At 39.0% G+C, this 25,628-nt stretch overlaps 1 protein-coding gene and 1 long non-coding RNA gene across 15 annotated transcripts in view; one reads left to right on the top strand and one right to left on the bottom strand.

The window, feature by feature from the left end:
* The window catches only part of LOC102924940 (AGBL carboxypeptidase 4), a 1,182,350-nt gene that overhangs the window by 397,447 nt on the left and 759,275 nt on the right, over positions 1–25,628 (bottom strand). The window lies entirely within an intron of this gene.
* Positions 1,769–25,596, top strand: LOC143271937 (uncharacterized). Its single transcript, XR_013049277.1, has 3 exons — positions 1,769–1,931; positions 21,974–22,188; positions 25,418–25,596. It is a non-coding gene; the product is annotated as an uncharacterized LOC143271937 (long non-coding RNA).

The following is a 25,628-nucleotide window of genomic DNA, read 5'->3' as shown; positions in this document are numbered from 1 at the left end:
TGTATTTAATGTTTTCATATAGATTTAGAACATATAAACACAGAATTGAGCTGATTTTAATATTTGTATTTTAAAAATATTTGAATATTTTAAAATCACTATATTATATTATGTTTGAGTCTAATTTATTTTGCACTTCATTATGGTCTGTCATAACTGCCATTTAATTTTTTTTTTTCATTTGGCAACAGAGCCCAACACCAATGATTTTGCAACTGTACATATATGTATATACCCGCAGAAGTATGAAAGACTCTCCTAAGACCAAATCTCTTGTTATGATTTGAAATGAAATTCTACGTACAGGCTTACAGGCTGAAAGCCTAGTCTCCAGGTGGTATCACTATTTTTGGAGGTTCTGGAAACTGTACAAAGTGAAGCCTAGCTGGAGAACGTAAGTAACTTGTCTCTTGTCCTGCCCATCCCCACTTCACTTCCTGCCTTCCACGAGGTAAACAGTCTCTGTCACAATACCATCTACCATGACATTCTCCCTCTCCATGCACACAGAACAAGGGAGCCAAGTATATGTGCTGAAACTTCTGAACTAGTGAGCCCAAATAAATGTTTCCTTTACTTTGTTCTGCTGATTATTTTGTCATAGGGATGAAGAGTACAAATACTTCCTGTCTTCTATAGAACCTACTGTCTTAGTTTTCAGCAAACATTGGTGTATGGGGGAAACTAATCAATCCTTGTACTCTTATTCTCAGACCTGGCCCAGAAGGAACTTAGCCTGAGCCCCAAGCTTTCCTGACATGAACCTCATCAGGGCATCTTCTTGCTAATAAATTGTGTGTGTGTGTGTGTGTGTAATTATATATAAATACAAAATTTAATTACGACCTTTCTGACATCTTGCCAACTTCTAATCATATAAAATCTATAACTTTATGAGCATTTTTCTATTTAATCATTATGGGTGGAACATTTAAAACCACACAATAGAGTAGCTATAATTTAATACTTGGCTGGCCATATTTATTTTTTCTGAATGTTTAGCCTTGCCTTTCTTTATGGACTTATATTTGTTCTATCACTTGAGACTTGTAAATATTCAAGATGGCTTTGCAACTTCTCCAGACTTCCAGTGTACCATGAAAGTCTTGTGAGGAAAAGTCTTACTCAGAGAACCATGTCTTGTTTATTCCTGTATTTCTAGTGCATGTAATAGTAGTTCGAACAAAGGACATTTAGAGAATGATGAATTCAAGTAAATTAATGTGGAGGGCTTTTTTTCTTTCTCATTTTAGACTGGAGATTTTATAAAATCAATACAAAGGATAAGTCAAAAGACATAAGGTCAGTAAAGTTAACTAAAATTACCTTGGACACAGGTAACTACCAAACAAATTATAGCTAATATAAATATGAAGTTACAGTATGTGGGAATAAAGTATGATGATGAATAAATGTGAGGAAGTCATATGTCCCATTCCCTGTCTCTGAGGGTGATTGTCCCCTAAACTAATGTTTAAAAGAGGTCTGCCAAGTAAGATTTGGGTGTTATTATCAGAAGATGGACGCTGTAGAACAAAATATAATAATTTACTGTATTTTGAAATTTTCATATACAGAATAAAATTTCCATACAATAGATCAAAGAGATAAAAAGCATAATCTACTGGGAACTGGAAACTGCAGAATGGTTTTCTGAGTTCTCTAGGATTCGTGGCCTCCATCCACCGCTTCCAACCCCTATCTCTTTCCCTCTCCACCCAAGGAGGCATTCTCATTATGAGATAATGATAATGGAATAGAACTCTGTCACTGCATAATGATCTCCTGCAGTTAGATGAATGAGGACAGCAGACTTGAGCACCTTCAAAAATGGAACAGCAAGGGGCTGCCAAAATGTTGATTTTCAAAGAAGGAAGCTGTAATTCTGTCACAGTATTTCATCAAACTTGAAACACCACATGCAGAGGAAGGTAACAATAGTAGGAAGTGTAAGGCCCTGCAAGAATGAAAACATTGAGAGAGAAGTTTGGGGAGCACTTCATATGAGAAGGATGTTTGGGTTTTTTGTTTTGCTTTGCTTTGTTTTGTTTTTTAAAACTGGATCAATCTCTGCTTTGGGTAGCTGAATTGTTTTGTCACACAGAAAGAAGAAACTGGTGGTATAATTGTCCTACTTAAGTCAGTTTGAGTTCTGGTAGAAAAACTTTGCTGATAGATGGTGTGAATAGAGTCCTCAAGTGGCATTCAGTATAGACATTCTCTCGTTCCTGCTCTTCTTGTAGCTGGCCAGCTTCAGTTCTCTTATCTATCAAATAGTGCAGATGATTGGCAGGCTCTTAGGGCCCAGATACCTCTGACCTGACACAGTGTACTAACTTCCTCTCATTTCATAAGTAGTTCGAAGATAAAACATTTAGTATGCAGAGATAAAGAGTATTTAGTATCTACTTGTACCTGACAAAGAATTATAGTATCTTAAATGTAGAAGAACATTCAAAAGTCATGTAGTTCAATGTCCTTAGGGACTCTGGAGAATCTTGGAAAATGTGTGGTAGTAGGGAGTTCACTACCTTTTCAAGCATCCCTATCAATTATGAGAATGCTTTGATTGCCTAAAAGTTGGTTGTTTATTCTTTCAAAATTCATTCACTCAGCACCTAGCAATTCAAGACTGTGTAAGGAACTGGAGCCCAGATGTGAACCAGACATCGTGTTCAGAGTCTTATCACTGAACTGAGGAGCATGCTAGGAAGGACAAGAGTGAGTAGGAAGGGAACTAACTGAAGGCCACAATGACATTCAGTGTTTTAGCAAAATCAGCCTGTTAAGATTTGTATTCACTGACAAAGAGTCGGGCGTCAGCTTGTAGAAGAAGGCAGAACAGGGTGGACAGAGTCTGCAGCTGAGGGAAGTGACTTGTGAGGTGGCTTGTTATCAGAGACTGCACATAATATAGCAGTTACAGACTATGGTGCCAAACTAAGTTTACATTCTGATTCTGACACTCCTCATTGTGTGATCTTCAGCAAGTTTCTTTTTTTTTAATTTGAGAATTTCATAAATATATACAATTAAAAAAAATTAGACCAACTCTCTAATTCCTCTTCTCTAATTCCTTTCAGGTTCTCCTCACTAGACCTCTCCCATAACCTCATGTACTCTTTCTAGGTCCAATTGGTACTGCTGTTACGTGCATGGTGTAGGTCTCCCACTAAAGCATGGGTAGCCTACTTAGTCCTGTATCTCTGAGGGAAACACAGTTCTTTCATGTATGAAATGAGATGAGGGCTGGGGAGATGGTTCAGGAGGTAAGGTGATTGCTGCCAAGCCTGACAACCTGAGTTCCACCTTTAGGACCCAAATGATGGAAGGAAAGACGTTTTTATGGGAAGTCCTCCTTTGATCTCTACATGCATGCCATGGCACACAGTGCCACAGCATTAAATAGAAAAAGGAAAGGTAAGAGCACTTAAATCATAGGGTTAATATTAGGGTTACTAAGCATTTTTACATGAAGTGTACTTATGGAACTGTGCTTGTACACGGAGATTGTAGCCAGCTAGCCTTATTACTCATTAAGACACATGGCTAATGCTAGCAAGTAGTAATATTAATTAGTGGAGTAGTAATAAGAGCAGTAGAAGAGTGAATTGGTATACTGTTCGGTAGAATTGGAAGGGATGGTGATAGCTGCAGTAGCATTTGTGAAGGTAGCACAAGCATGAGTAGCATTGACCATAGCAGTTGTCATAGCAATACAACAGAGATGGAGACATGGGTCCCAAAGGAGTCATGGCTAGGAGAGCTCTGGGGACTTCTGGATCCTTTGTTTTACCCTCTAGCTCGTTTCTTGCTTTTTGTCTTCCTCATCATTTACTGGTCCATCATAGGATAAAGTGCAGGCACACCTAAGTAGAGATAGGCTAATGGTTTACATGAAGAAGCCACAAGTAACAGAGAAAACTGAAGACAAGTGTCCCCACTTTGCCAGACAGGTCTTGCAATATGAAATGGTGAAGTATCAAGAAAAATAGATGACACAATTAGTGAAGAGATTAAAGGTCAAAGAAGGAGGACATTCTCACTGAGCATGTTGAAAGGAGAAGCTAATGAAGTTTTGGCAAATGTGTCCAGAATTCTGTTGGGGCATTCTCCTTGAAAGTGACACAGGAGTGGGAAATGAAACATGGTTGAACAGAGCTACAAGGTTCAACATTAAGACTCAAGTCCAAAATGCCTGCCTGTTCTGGTTAACATTAACCATCAACTAAACATAGCCCAGAATCACCTGAGTAAGGAGTCTTGAGTAACTGTCTTCATTAGGCTTATCTGTGGGCCTGTATATAAGTGATTGTCTTGATTATTAAATTATGTATGAGAATCTAGCCCAGTGTAGGTGACATTATCCCTATGCAGATGGTCCTGGGATACAACAAAATTTAGTGAAGTATTAGGCTATGAGCAAGCCAGAGAGTGAGCCAGCAAATAACATGCCTCCATGGGTTGTGTTTCAAGTGCTTTCTTATGTTCTTGCCCTGACTTCTCTCAATGATACATTTTTGACCTAGAAATATAATCCAAATAAACCCTTTCCTCAGCTTTATCACAGCAACAAAGAAGTAGCTAATATATGGCCCAAAGTCTGTGGTCTCTTCATAAAGCCCATGTTCTCTCTCCAGATACTGCCGAGTCTACTGCTTAACCAGTGCAGTGGCTGCTGTGGGTTTCTTACTTGGTTCTACAGTTTAGAGTCAGAATACTGCCCTAAATGGTTAGTTCTCATACTAATATCTAGATGTATTCATTCTATTTATTCAAAAGTTTTAAAAGTGCATAGTAGGCCTGATAATACTTTGAAAAACAATGGTTAATCTCAGCTAATAGCTTTAGGAATGCCATTAAGAATGCTTTCTCTTCTGTTTTCCCCCTTTTCACCTGCTATGAGGGAACAGTCACTGGTTGAAGGAGGAAGCTAGTCCAGTGCCGGAAGGGAGAGTCAGTCCTCTCACTGGAGCCCAAGATGTGCATCTCGAATAAAAACTTAATCATTATTCAGATTAGTGTATCCCTGTTTACAGGGCTTTGAACTCAATTAAAAATTTCAACTAGAATTTTGGCACGGGTACCTTAAGACAGGATCTGATAGTTCTGGGCTCTCACTCCAATTTTAATATGCATTCCTGGAAGGAGATAGTTGGGTCAGATGGACTTAGAGATCAATTTAGACCCTTGGCACAGAAATGTAATAAAGTTCTGCTTGGAATACCATAGCAATTCAGTTAAATTTTGGAATCAGTTGTCTCCACAGGTCTCTTTTCCCCTTGGCTTACTGTTTTCCTTGAATCTGAGGCTATTTTATGAAGGGAATGGTAAAGTGCAGAAGCACTGGACATGAAGTCTAATTCACGTCACACAAATCTTGGCTTCATCTACTAGCTCTCTGAGCCTTGGTTTACTCACTTGTACAATGGAGATGAAGATAAATAAATCTGCCTCAAATGATGGCTCAGAGAATTTAAATGCCATAACTGGCATTTTCTTCTGTTTTATGAGACTGGTAAAGTCAAATATCTCCTTTGCTGTGAGAATCTCGATTACAGGTTCTAATGGGTTGTTCTATGTAACATGTTAGTTCGTAACTTTGGACCAGGCTTTAGCCCTCAACAGTGGCTTTAATGAGAAAAGCCAGTTCTGAATCCTGGGGTTTCAGATTGATTTTTCTACCTATCTTACTCTCATCAGCAACCTTCTTCATCCCTGGATCCTTCCCTTGCTCTCTTGGTTGGTGCATCTCTAAGACTGCATAGCTTAACGTACCTCCAGTCCATTCTGGATACAACAGACATATCCTTTGACAATACAAATTTAGCCCTCATTCCTCACACAATTGCTTCTCAAGGCTGTGAGGTAAAAGACTGAAATGTGTCCCATGGCCTAGAAGACCCAGCATCATTTGAGTTAACCTACTTTTCAAGCCTCATCTTCTTATTCTGGATTTGGCCACACTCTGCCTTCTTAGTTTAAAAACATACCACAAAACCTTCTGTTGTCTAGCCTTTGCTCCCATTGTTCTCAACATCTACAACAAATTTTCTACTCACTTATTCACTGCTCACTTCTTTTCTTTTGAGACAAGGTGGCCCTATATAGCCCTGGCTGGTCTGGAACTCATTATGTAGACCAATCTGGCCTGTTCACAGAGATCTGCCTGCATCTGCTTCCAGAGCGTGTGCCACCATCTCTGGTTCCCTTTCTCCCCTTTAAATCAACTTACCCTTCATAACTCTGCTTAAAAGTCACATCCTTAGCCGGGCGGTGGTGGCGCATGCCTTTAATCCCAGCACTCGGGAGGCAGAGCCAGGCGGATCTCTGTGAGTTCGAGGCCAGCCTGGGCTACCAAGTGAGTTCCAGGAAAGGCGCAAAGCTGTACACAGAGAAACCCTGTCTCGAAAAACCAAAAAAAAAGTCACATCCTTACAGGTGTCACACTTAAATTTGAAAACCACATCAAATTTTCTACTGTGTTATATGTAACAACTTCTATTTCTTAAGACTATATATTTGTTTAATGCTTGTCTCACCTGTGAACTCCAGGAAGGCAAATCCATGTTTCTTCCTCACTGTAGTCTCAATATCTGGTAAACTGTAGAGTTGTTAGTATTGAGAAGTAGCATTCTAGCCCTGCTACTCCTTTGTAGGTTGTCCTGGAACCACTTGCCTTGACCTACTTCTGAATCCTCACTTCTACAGACCCTCCATGCTTCTTACCTTATGATTCACTTCCAATCTCATGGTTCATTTTCCTCTTTATATCAGTTAGACTCAATAACCCTCATCACTTCTTATTCTGCCATCTAAAGCTTCTCTCTGACCTTCAAGGAAAGGAGCTCTGCAGATATGTTACTGGTCGCCCTGGTACAGGCACAGGCCTAATGGGAAGTACTGTCAGATATGTGCATAACTTAGTGGCCAGGGCTTTTGTCTGTTCAACTTAAATACATTGCACTAGCACTGGAGATTTGGAATTACAAAGCCCTCATAACACTAGACCTGGAAGCCTGGCTGGTCTCTCTTGAGTCCCCTTTCAGCCAGATCAACTTCATTAGCCCCCTTTTATCTTGCTTGCTGCACTGGGGCCCAAATATGATCACACACAGGAAGGAGCTTTGTAAACTTGAAAAGACCAGACACATGTACGGGATTAAGGGCTTAGTTCAGGCTCTCTTTAATTCACAAGCCTGGCTTTTGCTTGGCATACTCTGCCATCTGGAGAAAGTTCCTATTTCTTTCTTTTCTAGTGACATTCCAATCAATGCCTCCCTTTTCCCTCTCTTATACCAGCACAGATAGAACATGTGATTTTCTTAATGTGCATGGCAGATCTGTTGCCACAGAGACCCCTAACCTTTCAGCTTGTGTTAACATACAATATGCTTTACCACTCAGAATTTCCTGACAGCCGCCCAGAGAGACAATACCATTGTGTACATTAAATATGGACATAAGCACAAGTATTCAGGCTGACAGTTACTTAAGGGTGAAGAATGAGAGCACCAGGACTTGGTTTGTACTCATGCTCTAGTTCTTTATCTGTAGCATTAGGAGATAGATGAGCAATTGGCATACTGTTCTTATGCTGATTAAAACGTTTCATTCATGTGAAAAGACTCACACAATGATACACAAGAAGTATTTGGTCATTACCTTTTTGAACCAAATGCCCCCACTTTGCAAAATGGAAACTTTAGGCCATGGGATTTAAGACAATTGTTCAGTCATTCAATTGTTTCTTCTACAATCACTTCCTAAATGTCCACTATAGGCCAGACACTGAACCAGAGTTCCACAATTTGTCCAGGGGCACATGGAAACTTTATAGCTGACTTTGGATACCAATAGTAACAACAGCTACTATTTGCCAAGAATTCACTTTAAAACTGGAACTTATTAATTTATTTACAGAGAGTATTTACTATGACCCTATGAGATAACAGTATTAGGTACAATTTGTTTTTATGATGAGCAAATTAAAGGGTCTTTCCTAAAGGTTTATGTGGGGAACTGGAAGTTGTTATTACAGAGGCCAATAAATGATGAGCTAAAAAAATCTTGGATATGAGATTTTTAAAGAAAGTTAAGCAAAATCTCTAACACAGAAGTAGTTAAGAGTTATGGTTAACTATTTCAAAAATCACCAGGCAATAGCAAGGCAGGTCTGAGAACCAGACTCCTTATTCATAAAATTAAGAATAATCATCTTTCCTTTGCAAGGATATTGTGTAGATCAGATTACTAGAAATTTAGACATGCTCTTCCTCCATGTATCCTCTCACTAGCTCACATCATTCAGATCTCAGTCCAAAAGTCACCTTCTTAGAGAACTAACCCTATGTGCTATCTGCAGTAGCCTCATATTACTTTATTTGATGCGATTGTTCAGACTATCTGACATGCCACTGTGTTTTCATCTATCTATCTATCTATCTATCTATCTATCTATCTATCTATCTATCTATCTATCTATCTATCTATTTATCTGTCATCTATCTATCTTTGAGTCAGGGTTTCTCTGTGTAGTCTTGGCTGTCCTGGAACTCGCTATGTAGACCAGGCTGGCATTGAACTGCCAGAGATCCATTTGCCTCTGGATTCTGAGCGCTGGAGTTAAAGGCATGCACCTGTGTATTTGACTGCCTGCCACCGTGTATTTTATACTTTGTTTATTTGCTGGCTATCTGACTGAGTGACAGTTAATGCCTTTCACTCCTCCAGATTCCCATTCTTGTGTTCATTTCCCCGCATGTAAAGTCGGCCATGCTGCTTAGGAAAGAGTATTAAGTCCAAAGAAAACCAAGGCTTCCTACCTGGCTCCATAGAAGAATTTCACTTACAGAGACTGCTCCTGTATCCACTGAAGGGTTCTTCCCTCCAGCTGAACACTATGCACAGAAAACCTACTCATATTACAACAGGCTTCCTGCCTCCTTGCTTTCAACTGCTTCCTGGTTGCCCTGAGACCTGAGCAAGAAGTACACAGACAATAGGATCTGCCATCCTGGGAAGAAGAGGTTTCCCAAGTTCAGTTAAACTGTGGGAATTTCACAGACCACAGGGCAGAAGTGGAGAGGGAATCTGCATTCCTGGTGCTTTTCCTACCTTTTAAAAACTGCCTTATTACAGTTTTTTTTATTTTCCATGTAAATGAGCCATAAATTATTAAAAGAAGAACAACCAAAAGAGGGAGGCACCTACTACTCAGTGACTAGGACAATCGGGATGCTATTTCTGAACACATCTTTAGATGTCACAGGATCACTGATGCTCATTTAATGTTATGAGGACAGAAGTTTTTCCTCTTGTGTACTTGCAGCAGATGAGACCCAGGAGAAAGATGTTGTTTCCTGTAATTACAGGGTTGCCAGGGAAACCATGTACAGAAGTTACCTTAAGCACTGGCTAAAAAATGGAGCATCTTATAAATTTGTGCAAGATTATTTTAAAGAGTTTAGACCAATCATGGCATGAAGCGATCCTTGTAGCATTATAAGGGTTTCTTAAGTGTGCAGGGAATGACACCCAAGATCACCTTTCAGACACTTTCAGACACTGCTGAGAACTGCTTTGAGTGTTTTCTAGATATGGAAGTCGTTAGGTAGTTTTTTTTTTCTTTTTTAAATGCCCCCACAACTCCCGTGCCAAAACAGAAAATAAAAGGAAATGGAGAAAAAATACAAAGGCAACAAACAAATATGTTTGATTTTAATATAGAGAAACACATACACACACACACACACACACACACACACACACACACACACACAATAGAAAAGAGTAATTTTACAGTTCAGAAAAAGGAGGAGTTTTTCTCCTCAAATATTTCACACAAAGATTATATGTGGTTTGCTTTAAAGAACTGAACTATTTTCAAGTATATTGCTGTCAATGAAAATAGCTTTTCTGTTCTATAGAGTTAATCATAGTTTCTCCTTACATAATCATCTTATAGGCATTAATATATTACTACCATATTAATTATATTATTTATTAGTAACATTAACTAATAACATTGATATGGTATACATAGATATGCCATCTAAATGTGTGTGTGAATACCTATGTGTATGTGGGTCATAGATTCATATTATGATATTCAGCATTTGGCAGATATTCAATAATAACGAGAAAAACAGAAAATTTTAGAGATTCTTGAGTTCAATCTATTTAGTACAGAATTATTTCTAAAATATAACTGCTATCTAACTTTTCCTTAAACTCAACCAAGGACAGGGAGCTCACTACCTCACATGGTAGTCTGGACCATTAGCGTACAACTGACTTCTTTTTACTACATTAGATCTGCTCCCTGTGCTGTTGTCTCTCAGACCTTGTGTGAACACGGGACAGACCTTCTTCTTTTTCACTGAAGCAGCACTTCATGTGATCATGAGGCAGCCCCCATGTGACGATGGACAATAACTTCACAGCCCTGGTTTTCAGTTTTCAGTACATTAAATGGGGATGGTAAGTCTTTCTATTTCCTTGTCAAGGACTCTGCTAAAGACCAAAATGAAACGCCAAACAGGAAGTGAGTTTGGAAATCCTAAAGCATCACACATCATGAGTATTCTACTGTTCCCCGCGTCTTCCCCACTTTACCTGGCCAGAAAAGAAGACTCTGGCTCAGCTTGGGGAAAAAGGGAGGGAAGTGGCCTTTTACTGCTCAGCTCTGCACTCTACAGTCCCAAGGCCAGGAACATAATGCTCTATATTTCTTGGTTCCTCTCAATGCTTTCTCAGCCTGAGGCTTTGCCTTTCTCCCCAGGCTCCCTTCTCACTGTTGCTCACCCATTTACTTAAATGTTGTTTTGACGAGGTAGCCTATTTTGGTAAGTGCCCCACGGGAGCTGCAGGAAGGTTTAATTCCCTTTCTTTTCCCTAATGTTTATCTAATGGTAAAGGATTGAGAATAGGTTTGATATTCCCTAGAGACCTTAGGCTGAATGACTCAGTAATGTATGTGTTACTAGGGCTTGGCTGCAAGTCAAAGCTTTCTAAAGGGTGCATGTGAAGACACACAGCTATTGTGCCAGGTGGGGTGATACTCATTAGGAGGTATCCTAGGAGCTTAGTATAGGACAGCATGTATGAACCAGAGTATTTGGAGATCAGCACAGCAAGGTGAGATTGGTGCTTCAGAATGTGCATCTGTTGTCCCAGTGTAATTATTGAGCCTTCATGCTCAAAAGAGAAGATTGAAAGATAAATTATATGTTCATCTGAGACATAAGAGGGATACTTTGTGGGAATCTTTTGAGTTTCAAACTGAATATACAACTGAAGTATGTATTGGATACCACCACCCGGGTACATCACAGGTATCTTCCTTCATCCTGCTTTTCCTGCAACATTCTCCATCCCAGGGATGGTGACATCTTCTACCTGGTTCACTAATACATAAACCCAGGAGTCCTTGAGACACTTTTGTGATCCTCATCCGCACAACTACTCTTAAAAGAAGCCTTAATCCCCTAAAATTTCAATTTCATTGTATTCTATTCAGTCCCTGGTCCCAACTTGTATGATTTGAACTCTGTCCTCAGTTATGTTATCCATCTCTCCAAGTTCCCTTTACATAATTATGCTTCTAGTGTATATATCTGAATTATTGAGTCCTGGATCCTGCTTCTAGAAGGCAACCTCAGATTTAATGTTTTTAGTCATTTGTTAATTCATTTGACAAACATGGTGAATATATGAGTTTCTTAGAGTTCAAATGGGTCAATGTTATGGAGTTAATCAAATTTGATTACATCCTCCTGAGCAGTTAGCTACAAAGCCACACATGTGAAAACAGTACCCATTGTACTTTTGATTCAAATGAGTTTTCTACTGATATTCTGAAGTGTTGTTTCTAAAATAAAAATTATACTATTGTGATGTGGGATGGTCTGTATGTCAAATTGCTCTGATTGGTCAATAAATAAAACACTGATTGGCCAGTTGCTAGGCAGGAAGTATAGGCGGGACTAACAGAGAGGAGAAAAGAAAGAACAGGAAGGCAGAAGGAGTCATTGCCAGCCACCACCATGACAAGCAGCATGTGAAGATACCAGTAAGCCACGAGCCACATGGTAAGGTATAGATTTATGGAAATGGATTAATTTAAGCTATAAGAACAGTTAGCAAGAAGCCTGCCACAGCCATACAGTTTGTAAGCAATATAAGTCTCTGTGTTTACTTGGTTGGGTCTGAGCGGCTGTGGGACTGGCGGGTGACAGAGATTTGTCCTGACTGTGGGCAAGGCAGGAAAACTCTAGCTACACTATTGCCCTGCCTAAAATGCACCACTGTCTCTCCACTGGTTGCTTCAGTGTGAATAAAGGTGTACTGAATACTTGCTCACTCCTCCCAACCTCCCATTGCTGGGTCTCCTTTGAGAGCAGCAGGGACGTCCCTGGGCCATCTTTCTGGGGTGAGCCTGCCTATGGAAAGCACAGCCTTAGTTTTGTTCTGTGCTGTATCTCTACTGTCTGTGACAGGGATGGGGGAATTATTATCTAGATTTCAGTACATGCTGCCACCCACTTCAGTCATATTTTCTAATCCAGCTTTCCTGAGCAGTGATGTACTTGACTCCATCTATCAGTCACATCTGATCTTGCAATAAGGAACCAAGGTTGAAGTTACTGTGTTCCTGGAACTACATCACCCAGAACTTCATTCAAGTTCTCCAGTCTTGTACAAAGTAGAAAAATGTTTAATCCTCCCCTCCCCCTTTAAGGCAAGAGCACTTCCTTTTCTAGAGTTGCTTAAACCCTCTCCTTAGTGCCCTCTTTTGGGAAATCACCATCTATGAAAACAGTCTAGGCTCCAAGGAGACCTTATCTAGGTAGAAGTAGGTTTGCTTTGGGCTTGCTCTCTGAGGAGCAGGCCCAACAGAATGCACAGTCCCCTCAGCCACACAGAGCTAAGATTAACATTTGATTCTAATCGCAAAGTGGCTTTGAGTTCTCCAGCAGGCAGATTTTGAGCATTTGCTGGTATTGAAGAGGCCACCCCCGATCTGGCTATGACACTTGCTTGGCTACATTAGGGAAAGTGAATCACCCTCGTCACATTTATAAATAATAGTGGAAAGTGTTTTATAAATTAGTTGCAAAGAGCTTCTTCCTTTCTTCATCTTATATTCTCGAAAAGCATCGTGAGCACACAAAATGACCCAATTCTACAGATGACCTTGGCCTTTGGCTAGTGACTGCTGAGGATCAGAACAATGCTGGGCAAGAGTCCCTTAGAATTAATCAGGATCATAAGGACATTGGAAGTCTCCTTTAATGAATATCTGGACAGAGGTTTGCACTTTTGAAAATATGATATATCAGAATTGGAAGGGAATCTAACATACATACTGTCCACCTACCCCCTTGACAGATGGATAAAAATGTTATTTTTCTGGGGTTTTTAAGTTAGTCTAATAGAGAACAGACCAGATTTTAACTAATTCTCTGATTCCCAGTCTAGGATTTTTTTTTCTGTTAGAGCTACTTTCAGAAGACACAGCCCACTGCATAGCTGAGAATATTAACCTCAGAGAAGCAGAGTAGATCATTTGAGGTGTCAGAGCTGAACAATGGGAACATTCAAATTATCTTTGAAGTGTATGATGAATGAAAGTTATCTTTTTAACTATCACAAACCTAGGCCTTTAAGGTTTATGTATTGTTAGTAGTATTTGGTTTTATAGGTGCCCCCCCCCACATTATTATTATTGATTTTATTATGTGGAATGCCTTTAAGAAATAAAGTACTCAGAGACTCTTGCCTCTGATTTTGGGTTAGTAGACGCTGCCTTTACTAACTCCTACTCAAGAGCCCAGTATCTGTTAAGTTGCCTGCAAACATCTGATTTGAAATGATTATTTGTAATCAATAAATAGCTTTTGATGGATTTAATAAAAATTAAATAAGTGAATAAAGTCATGCCCTACCTTAAGTAATTATGAAGCTTATATATTCAACACTAAAATGGGGTTTTTCAGATTCACAGAGCATAGCTAAAATGCTGAAAAGGTGAACAGTGCGACTTGAGGTGAGAACCCCGGTCTTCAGGAAGCCACTGCTGTGGTCCTTCACAGCCTCTACTACTTCTGATTAGTGGACTCTTTGGGTCATGGCTTCTCAAAGTATGGTATGGGAAACAGACAGACCTGAGTCTTCATTATCATTCTCCCATTAGTACAGGTTTCTTTTGGCCAAACTCACCTAATTCCTTTAAATATCAGTTTCCTCATCCTTAAAATTGGGACTATATATGATCTACCTTCTGAGGTTCCAGGAAGGATTAGAAATAAAGCACTTGAAGGCACAATGCTCAAGCAGGGTTAGTTTATTTTCCTATTCCTAAATTATGATCAATGCCTATATGCTGCTGACCAAAGCCATGGGCTTTATACAAACCAAGTCAGTTACGTCTTGTGCACCCATTGTCCTATGCTATGCTGCTTACTGATTACCCAATATGAAAAAAAAAATCAATGTGCTATGGTCATAGAGTTACAATAAGCAAACTGATGAAGGTTATAACTATAAGTGCTATAATAGGGGAAGTCAGGATTCTATTAGAGAACTGATAATCCAGTTTGGAATAGGTGGTAGGAGATGACTTCTCTGGGGAGGTGATATTCCAGCTAAGACTGAGAAGTCAGTGATGAGAAGAAATGAAATAGTTTTCCAAGCAGGGGACTCAACAGCTACAGAGGAATGAGATTGGGGTGTCTTTCAAACCCAGCCTGATGATGCCCACACAGACTCTACCATTCCCCAAAAGCCTTTCTCCCATTTCTCCACCATTCAGGAATACCAACCCTGAATGTTTTACCTCAAACACTCCTTAATCGGTGTTCCCAAAGCAGATCTCTCTTCCAGGGTTTCCCCAAATGTGTGTGTTTGGAACAATGTGTGACAGTGAATACACAGTGGTTGCTCTTCAGCTGTGTGCTATGCCATGACCTGTGCCAAGTAGTTGATCAGAATCACTGGATTTGCTTTTTGTGAAAACCTCATGAGATGGGAACTGTTTTGATCATTCTTAATTTACAGAAAATAAAGCTGAAAGTTTAGTTACATGGTCTGGCTCTCAGACACTGAGCTTGGATTAGAATCCCATCCATTTGGCCCTCAGAACCTGAATCAAATTTTTCTAGTATGATAAAAACACTATCACTACATAAGTACATATAGTGTCTTTCCCCCCATTATTCCCAGGGATGTTTGTAGGTGAGGTTTGGAGTGATCAGTCAGCATTTTCTTAGCACACAGAAAAATTCTTGGCACAGAAGAGTTAACTGTTAGAAAAAAGTGTCTCAGCCATTACAAATTCTGACTGATAAAGACAAAAATTACAAAACACCTAAATAGGTCTGTCCCTTCAGCCTTCAGGCACAGCCTGTACTGTGGCTTCTGCTGATCTGATTTGTGCTACAATTGACAGCCTGGGTCCCTCGCCTTCAGTCCTGTTAATGGCATTAGCATCTAGTCAATAATGCTCAGCATTTCATTTTACCACTTTAATTAACAAATTCAATTTGTTCAAACCACTGTGAAAACAAATTAAAAGCTCAAGAATGAGGCCTCTGGAAGGGAGGGAATACAGGGGCTCTGCACGGATTAGGCTGGGTGTTGATCTATTCTTTGAAGCTTACTGAGAGCTGGACACATCTATTCTTCAACCATCTTCATATAGAGAAAAACAAAACAAAACAAAAACAAATGAAAACCTCATTGATACAGTCAAGTGCAGACAAATCAGTTTCTTCATCTTCTAGGTCTGTCTGTCCCTTTCCTTGTTGGCAAGTAGTTGTCCCATCTGCCCTTCACATTGGTTCCCATTTGTCAAAGGGACCGTTTTTACTTTGAATGAAAATTCAACAACAACATGATCTCCTAGTCCAGTGCTTTTCCACCATGGGATACTTTAATTCAAAGGAGATATAACAGTATCTGAAGATATTTTAGTTGTCATTTTTAGAGGAAGGGTGCTACTTGCATCTAGTGAGAGGCCATGATGCTGCAAAATATCCCACACTTGCATGCATCAATACTTTTCGCCAAATAATTATCTGGCCCCAAAGGGAAGTGGTGTTAGGTCTGCAAGACTCTGCTTCTCATTTCTCTAAAACTTTTAAGCACCCCACTTGATAATTATAATGTCTCTACAAAGTAAACAGGATGGAGACTAAGAGTTGAGGAAATTGCTCAAAGTACACCCTTGTTAAGCAGTGGTGAAGTCATCATAATAAGATCCTTTTACCACCTCTGACAGAATTGAAAGATGCTTTAAGCAGCTTTGGAAAGGTTCTCAGGTATGTGGCTGTCTCCATCATGCCCCTAGAGGCCAGACACTGATCTGAGTACTCACTCAGTCTACTTACTCATACAATAGGCAGTTTCCGACATGGGAAAACCTGTCTGTGATGAGTGAAGCTGGAAAACTTCTCTTCCTCAACTCTTAGTTCTTATATTCAGTGACTGCCAATGAGCCATTCTTCTGGGTAGAAGGCAGCAGACACTGAAAATATAACTTGGTTCATACTCATTGGTTATTCAATTCTCAGATTAAATTATCCTTTCTATCTTAGAAACTAAGAAAGGATGACCAAATTCAAAGTGATACAGAAGTCTGTGGTATGCAAAAATCAAACTCAAAATTTAAAGCATAAATACTTGGGGTCAAATACATAGACATAGTTTATAAATTGGGGCAGGAATAGTAGGGGTAGGAAAAAGAAAGGAGAAAGGAGGTAGGGAAACTGATGGAAGCTACTGCAGAAGACCCACAGAAGCTTTAGAAAGAATTTGTTCAAAATGAAAGCAATTCCAGCAAGATGAAGCTTCCATAGATGCTGAACATCAGAGGGTAGGGCTGTCTCCCAAAATAGCCTGTGTAAGATGCTCTGGCAGCTTGGGTGTATGGCCCCAGATTAAGAACTCTATGTATGAATCAAAAGAGATGGGTCACTAAGTTCTGTCATATTTTGGAGTTCAAGGAGTTCACTGTGGGATGCTCTTGAAGCAAGATAACAAAGATGACACTTCACAGGGTGTCCTGTTGTAAGTGAATTTCCTGTGCTGAGATGGAGACCTGGTGCTTCATTTTCATTTGAGCAGGTCAAAGATTTCCAGCTCTGACAAGAATGGCCATGATGCACTCACAGGAATAACATCCCTACCTAGAGGTGGTTCCCAGGCATACAGAGGCCTAGAGTTATAAAATTCCAGCTAGATTGTATGACAGGAGGTAAAAAAAGAAGGACTGTACAAACGCTTGGAATGCTTGAGACCGCTGGAACTGTGGAAGGGAGAGAAGCATGGTAAAGAACTAGATTTCCTGCTAGATAAGTAAGGGCACCGACATTCAGAAATGCAACTAACAGCCTTCAGTTCCATTAACCATGTTAAGACCCAGACATTTCTGTTATCTGATCTCATCTTTGAAACAACATGCAATGTTGTTTTATTCTGCCACTTTTCAAAATGAACTCAAAGAAGTTAAAAATCACTTCCTCAAAGCTGTTTACCTAGGAGTTGAATAAAAAATTCTGAGTCTGAATAACAAGTATTACCAATCTACAATGTAAAGCCCCACAGAGGAAATCAGAGTAACCAGAATGGCCTGGATCTCTTGTCCCTGAAAGTGTCAGTGGAGACTGACCCTAACAAAAGTCTATTCAAAATGAAGGGATTATAGATATACTCACATAGGGAGGCTTGACAGCTGCCTTTTGAAGCCCAAGGCTGACATATCCCTTATTCTTTGACCATGGAAAAACAGATCTTTCTATCAGGAAAAGAATATCTTCATTCCCTTAGAGACAGATAATGAATTAGCTGTCATGGGGCCACAGTGGAAGAACATTGCTTTAGAGCTGAATTGGCCTAGATTTGAGATCTGAATCCAAATCTTCCTAATTTAGTAACTGGAGGCACGTGACTTAATCTCCCAAATTATTAGGTTCCTCCCCTGGTTATTGGAATAACAGGAAAAACTATGAAAGTGTGGCTGTGATGATTAAAGGAGATACAATTGGGCATATGATTGAGAGTAGTGTCTGCACAGAAGCACATGCATAAATATGTCATCTTGACTTTCACATTCTTAAGCCTTTCTCTTTTGTTCCAATTCAATACTGTATTCATAGATTTTAAAACAAGCTGAAGGGGCTGGAGAAATGGCTTGGCAGTTAAGTGGCTCACCAGCACTCACACTAGTGGCTGCTCAGAATCATCTGAAACTCCAGTTCCAGAAAATCCAATTCCCTCTTCTCTGGTCTCTTTGGGTACCCGTATGAATGTGGTGCCCATAAACACACATAGGCACACACACACACACACATCCACAGTAAATAAATAAATAATTTAAAATCCCAACACAGAGTGAGTACTCAACAAACTAGAGTTTGATAAGGAGGTAGAGGAGGAATGTCAAGGAGGAAAATATTTTATAATCAACTCAAAGCTGAATCACCTGGCTATCACTTTCTCACTACTGTATGATTTAAGTAAATTACTTTCCTTCTTTCAGCATTCATTTCCATGTGAGTGAAATGGAGAGAATACTAATTTGCATGGCTTTTTGTAAGGATGGAAGGTTATATACATAAAGTACCCACACACTATATACCTAGTAATTAGATGGTGTTAGCTATGAATGTTTCAACTGGAGATTTCACCTATATGCTCTCATTTTAAACAATGATCCCAGCATCATCATTCCCCTTTCTCTTGGTTATTTTATATCCTATGGAGAAAAAAATGTAGAAATATGGAAACATTCTTATTTTTGCAACTCTAGGTCTTCATGCAACTCTGAATCTCACCTTTACTTTTGTATCTTCAGCACTGCCACATACTACATGTGCCAAAATGTGTCTGAGTTAAGAGTCAATGGCAAACATTGTTCTCATAGAACTTACATTTCCATGGAGGTAGAGGCAGTAATCAAAAGGCACAGAAGAACAATACTTTTCTTCATGAAGCTGCAAGTGGTTTCAATGCTTTTTGTCCCTCAGAATGAAGTTTATAAGCTCATGCCAAAGAGATACTTTGAGCAACACAGATAAAACTTTTGCAAATGTAACAACGTTAGAGACCTCTGAAGACCCAGGGGATGACTGAAAGATATTTTCAGTTTCATCAAAAAGCACTTGACTCTCTGGAGCCCTTATACTCCCACAAACAATACCACCGAGGCATGCGCCAAGTCACACTTAGCAACATTTTCTTAGCAATGTTCCAGGCATTGTGCCATATGACAAAGCTACGAAGATGACTAAGACATGGCCTCCACTCTTAAGTGACTGTTTCTTCAGCTCACAATCCGGGCAAAGAGACAGAGCTAAGGACAAATAGGCAGTAACACACAGTTATAGATACAGGGGAGCCTGGGATGCTCAGGCATCTGTGGGAGCAGTAGTATGTACCTCTTCCCAGGCCTGAATTGTTTTTGTACGTCTCTCATTTCTCGTCTCCTGAGGATTTTAAAATCTCCCTTTCTGTCTGGCCAAACATGTTCCTGCAGAAGGTTAAGAAATTCATTCAAAGTGAGGTAACCACTCTCATTGTTACCATAGGGGAAGCAGGGTAAGAAACAAGGCTCATACTACAGTAGTTCACACACAATTTATTCTATTTCTTTATACCACATGGTCTAACTCTTTCTACCAAATGGGTATGGGGAAGAGGGAGCACTCTGAGTTAGGCTGGTTCTAGCTCTAAGAACCAGCTCAAAGCCACATAACCCAGAAAACTTGTCTTTTTCCTAAGTTAGGGAATCAATAAGGGGGAATGTCTGGGGTAATGCACTATTAAGGTTTGTAAGAGGTAGTGTCATCATTCCTTCCCTGTTGTGGGACATTTTGATCACACTCCGACACTTCCAAGACTGACAATAAAGTTTACTTTGAATCAGAGTGCAGAGCTAGCTACTAGCTGACCAAAATTAGCCTTAGAGGTTTTGGAGTGCCGAGGACATATACAGAGACTCAGAAAGTAGTAGGGAGGGCTTAGAAAGACTCTTGGCCCTTTTGGATCTAGGAGAGAGAAGAGGTCATGGTCGCTTCTCTGATCATTCAGGTTCTTACCCACATATCTGACTCATGGGTTTTTATTAATAAGGAATAATTAGAAACTCATCCTCTGACATACAGCATGGGGCCTGAGATCACAAGGCAGACACCAGAGTCACCACTGCAGCTGGCTTTCTGTCCCTTACCCCAGGTCCTCCACATGAATCTGGGGTCTCCCCATTACAGTCTCTCTGCAGCAGCCTCCAGCTCCTGTCTCTCCCCAGCTCCAAATGCCAAGTCAGCTGGGCCTCAAACAGGCCTTCTCCTCTCTTTCCTCCACCCCTGCTTCCTGCCACGTGGGCTTCTTCCATACATCCCCCTGTGTCTGCTTTTCAGTGGGCCCACTCCCTCTTCCCATGGATTTCAGGCTTCCCCTGGATGCCCTCCTCAGGCCACTGCCACACTGGGTTGTTTGCCTTGACACACACCGGTGTTTTTACTGCTGCTGCCACCACCACACATTCTGAGCTCCCAGCTACATTCCAGTGGCTGCAGATGTCCTCAGCCACGCCATGCACTAGCTGTCTTCTCTGCCATGAGGCGCAGTGATAGCCAGCCTCACATTTTTCTGTCATGGTCATGCCATCATTGTCAGCAGATCTGGTGAGATACCCAGGAATTCTTAGAAGGGGAAGTTGTTTTTTTTTTTTTTTGTTTTGTTTTTACCCACATTAATAACAGGAAACAACATTATGATGCAGAGAGTTAGGTCTCTGTATGGTTCCATAATGGATGGTTTGAAAATGAAAAAAAAAAAAAAATCAAACGAAGTTATAATCAACTTAGCTGGGATTGACATAATGTCAACTGTAATCATTATCAGTTTTGTAATTCATGTTTTATCCTTTAAAAAAGTGGTTTGATATCAGTGCCAAGTACAAAAAAATTGACAGATAAGATACAATTCTTAGAAAGACCTACTAATGAAACTAAGAAAAATATTCACACACAGACAGAGGAGTTTAGGGCAGAACCTATGTCACCACTGCATTATGAAATTAAGAAGAGTGGCCCAAGGTTATTAGAAAACCAACCTTACTTTATCCAGTTATCATTCAAAATGACCACCAGATAATAGGCACCCCTGAGGCTATTCAGAAATTAACTGGGATCCTGTAGAAATGTTAGAGTTGAAGAGATTTAATGAAGCAGTAGTTTCATATGGTATGCATTTAACCTTTTGTGAAGCAGATGTTAAATTCATGGGCAACTCAGAACAGAGTTATTCCACAAGACTGGAAAGATTTATCTACAGCAATATTGGAAGCTAGTCTTCAGTTACAGTGGAAAACATGGGGGAAAGAGGAAACTAGGATCATAGAACAACAAAGTATGATAGAGGTACTGACATTTCCTAAGAACAGCTCCTCAGTGAAGGCCAATATGCTTATTTGGAAAGAAAGATTACATTTGATGATCACACCATGGCTCAATACCACAAAGCAGCTTTGAATGCTTGGGACAGGGTTGAAGAATCAGGAAAGAAGACTGAGTCATTTACTAAAAATATACAAGGCCCAAGTGAAGCCTTCACTGATTTTTTTTTATAAAGATTGACTTCAGCTGTAAATAGAATGATATCAGATTCAAAAATTAGACAAATATTAATTGAATCTTTGGCTTTTGAGAATGCTAATTTAGATCCCAAAGGGTGATTAAGGCTTTCACGGCAAAATTAGTACCAATATATGAATTAGTTAGAAATACAGCTGATAGCGGATCTAACACTTATGATGATAGATAGAAGATGTGATTTCTAAACATTTTAAGAAAAATTAAAAAGTCAGATGCTTTAATTGTGGTAAATAAGGTCATGTGAAATGGGATTGTAGGCAAGATATTCCTAGAAACAATGTTTTTTGTGTTTTGTTTTGTTTTGTTTTTTCTAGAAACAATCCAAATAGAAGGCCCCAGGCTTCTGGAGTATGCAGAAGGTGTTACAAAGGTCAACACTGAATTAATGAATGTAGATCAACATGGGATAGGCAAGGTAACATTTTGCCATTGTCTTCTTCATCACCATCATCAGTAACATCTTCATCATCTTCATCATCATCATCATCACTTTCATCATGTTTATCATCATCATCTTCATCATCTCAAGGTATTTCCAAACAAACCATGTCAAGTTTGGATCAATCATTCCCTGTCAGGATTGGGGAAACTCCTCCATAGAGCAATTAAAAGACTTAGTGCCTGTTGTTAAAAACCATACTGTTTGAGATGACAGAACAGCCTCAGTAGAAAAATTTTTAGGAAAGACCATAAAACATGTATTTTGGCAAACTTGTATAAATGATCTAAAGCTAAAAATACTAATAAATGGCATTGTGATTAAAGGTTTACTAGATATAGGCACAGATGTAACAATAATTTCACCAAAATCTTGGCAACCAGATTGGCCTCTTCAGGAGGTAAATGTTTAGATTCTTGGGATCTGAACTCTCTCTCTCTCAGGTAAAACAAAGTGCAAGATGGGTTGAGTGTATATGGCCATAATGACAGATAGGATAATTAAAGCCAAATGTGGCTAACATAGCAGTGAATTTATGGGGGCATGATTTGATACTGCTTTGGAAAACCCAGATTAACACCCCTCCAATCTCAGAAACAAACCATAAACTAATATATTCCTATGAGAAAAATATTAAAGGGTATTATCAAAAACTGACTATTCAGGTTGCACATAATAAGAGATGGTGAAGCCGGGTGGTGGTGGCGCACGCCTTTAATCCCAGCACTCGGGAGGCAGAGACAGGCGGATCTCTGCGAGTTCGAGGCCAGCCTGGGCTACCAAGTGAGTTCCAGGAAAGGTGCAAAGCTACACAGAGAAACCCTGTCTCGAAAAAACAAACAAACAAACAGACAAAAAAAAAAAGAGATGGTGATTTTTCAAAGGCACCAACAGCCTTACCTTTAAAATAGTAAACTGACAAACCCGTCTGGGTGGATCAATGAATGGTATTTGACATCAGAAACATTACAGGTGTTAGAATAGCTGACACAGGAGCAGCTAAATGCTCAATATATTGAAGAATTGACTAGTCCTCGGAATTCTCATATATTTGTCATTAAAAAGAAATCTAGAAAATGGAGAATAGTAACAGATCTAAGACCTATTAATAAGGTGATCCAGCCAATGGGCTCTTTACAGCCTGGAATTCCCTTCTCTTCTTTACCCAAAGGATGATCCATTATAGTGATTTATTGAAAAGGCTGCTTTATTATAATACCTTTACAAGAACAGAATAGAGAAAAATTTTCCTTCATAGTGCCTACTTATAATAATTCTTAGACTATTAAGAGTTATCAGTGGAAAATGAAAAGATCCTATAATTACCTATGATATAAGATAGGTTTACAAAATAATTCAACCACAGAAAGTACAAATTAGGAAAGATCAATTACTCTTAATGATTTACAAAAATTGCTGGGAGATATTAACTAGCAATGACCCACAACTGGATTGGCAAGTCAAGAACTAAATAATTTATTTCAAACCTTACAAAGTGACAAGAACTTAAATAGTCCAAGAGAAGTACCTGTTGAGGCTGAAAATGAATTGGCTTTGGTAGAAGAGAAATTACATAATGCACATGTGGAACACATGGATCCAGAGCTTGACTATATTCTGGTTATTTTACCTTCTGCACATTATCCTACAGGAATTCTTATGCAGAGAAAGATACTATCTTAGAATGGATATTTTTACCACACAGGGTAAAAATTTAAAGACCTGTGTAGAAAAGGTTTCTGGGTTCACTCTGTAAGGAAAATTGAGACTTTGTCAATTATCAGGAATAGATTGAACAGAAATAGTGGTACTTTTTACTAATTTTGAAATTGCCTCATTATGGGCAGAAAATGAACATTGGCAAAGAACTTGCAGCAATTTCTTGGGAGAGATTTACAATAAATATTCCCAAAGCAAAAGACTTCAGTTTACAAAAAGAACTAATTGGATTCTTTCTCACATTGTACAAGGAACTCCATTTTTGGAGCCCTTACATTCTATACTAATGCAAATAAATCAGAAAAGGCAGCTTATAAGCTAGGAAATTTAAGTAAAGTGGCTCAAAGCCCTTATGATTCTGTTCAAAAGTCAGAATTATATACTATTTTCATCATATTAGATTTTCCCAAACATCTTATTATAGTTCCTGACTCTCAGTAAGCTGAAAGAGTTGTTTTACATATTGAAACCACTGAATTTATTCCAGATGATTTAGAATTAACTGTGTTATTTATTCAATTACAAGAAATACTCAGAAACAGAAATCATCCCTTGTATATAACACTTATCAGATCCTATATAGGTCTACCAGGCCCTCTAGCACAAGGTAATGATGAAACTGATCAGCTATTGGTAGGAAATGTGCTAGAAACCTTGGAATTTCATAAGAAACACCATGTTAATAGCAAAAATTTGAAGAACTATTTTTCTGTCACTTGGCATCAAGTCAAGGAAATTGTAAGGAAAAATCCTATTTGTTCTTTGTATAACCAATCTCCATTACCTGCAAGAAGTGATCTAAAGCACTCAAAGACATGAAATTTGGAAAATGGATATGCTTCATTTTGCAGACTTTGGAAAATTAAAGTGTGTATACCATACCTCCAATACCTATTCAACATTTCAATGGGCAATTGCTTTAAGTTCTAAAAAGTTGATTCTGTAATCACATATTTATTGGAATTTATAGCCATTATGGGGACACATTAATTTTGTATAAAAATTAAGACTGACAGTGCTCCAGCATATGTCTCTAGTAAAATAAAACAATTGTTTTAATATTACAACATAAAGCATATTACAGGTGTACCACACAATCCAAATGACAAGCAGTCATTTATAGAAAGAGCTAATTGCACTTTAAACAATATGCTGAATAATCAGAAAGAGGTAATAAAGTCCCCCAGAGATAGACTACACAGTGTTATTAACTTCAATTTTTAAAATGTTAATGAGAAAAGAACAACAGCTGCAAAGAGACATTGGAAAATAGAAAAACCTGCTGAATTAAATCAGCCTGTATACATTAAAGATGTGTTAACTTCAAAATGGAAGCCAGAATATGTGTTACATTGGGGAAGAGGTTTTGCTTTTGTTTATACAAAAGAAGAAAAGCTATGGATACCATCAAAATCGATAAAGATTGGAATTGAACACGAGAGACCTCTTAATAGGAGAAGTTCATCAAATAACTTGGTCATTCAATCTAAACTAATTCATAAGACTAACAAATGCCTTTCATTTGATGAGATATAACCTTCCAAAAAGGGAAACTCGTCAAAGTCATGGTTGGGGCAGAGTTTTGTTTTTGTCTTTCCAGGAGAATAAAAGCATTCTAAAATTCAGATTCTAAAGAATATGAAGACCACTAGACAAATGAGATATCTGGAGAAGAAGGGAGAATCATCCAGAGAAAATGTCTTGAGAAAAAGAGTAACTTGGTTTAAGAGTATAGTACATTTTCAACAGGATAAGATTTAATAAATCTTCCCAGATGTTTGTTTCTGCTGTTCTTCACAGACATAACCTAA

The sequence above is a fragment of the Peromyscus maniculatus genome, chromosome 2 (genome assembly GCF_049852395.1).
Source record: "Peromyscus maniculatus bairdii isolate BWxNUB_F1_BW_parent chromosome 2, HU_Pman_BW_mat_3.1, whole genome shotgun sequence".
In the NCBI taxonomy this organism is placed as follows: Eukaryota; Metazoa; Chordata; class Mammalia; order Rodentia; family Cricetidae; genus Peromyscus; species Peromyscus maniculatus.
The sequence above is the reverse complement of the archived record's forward strand: the minus strand, read 5'-3'. Positions and strand labels throughout refer to the sequence as shown.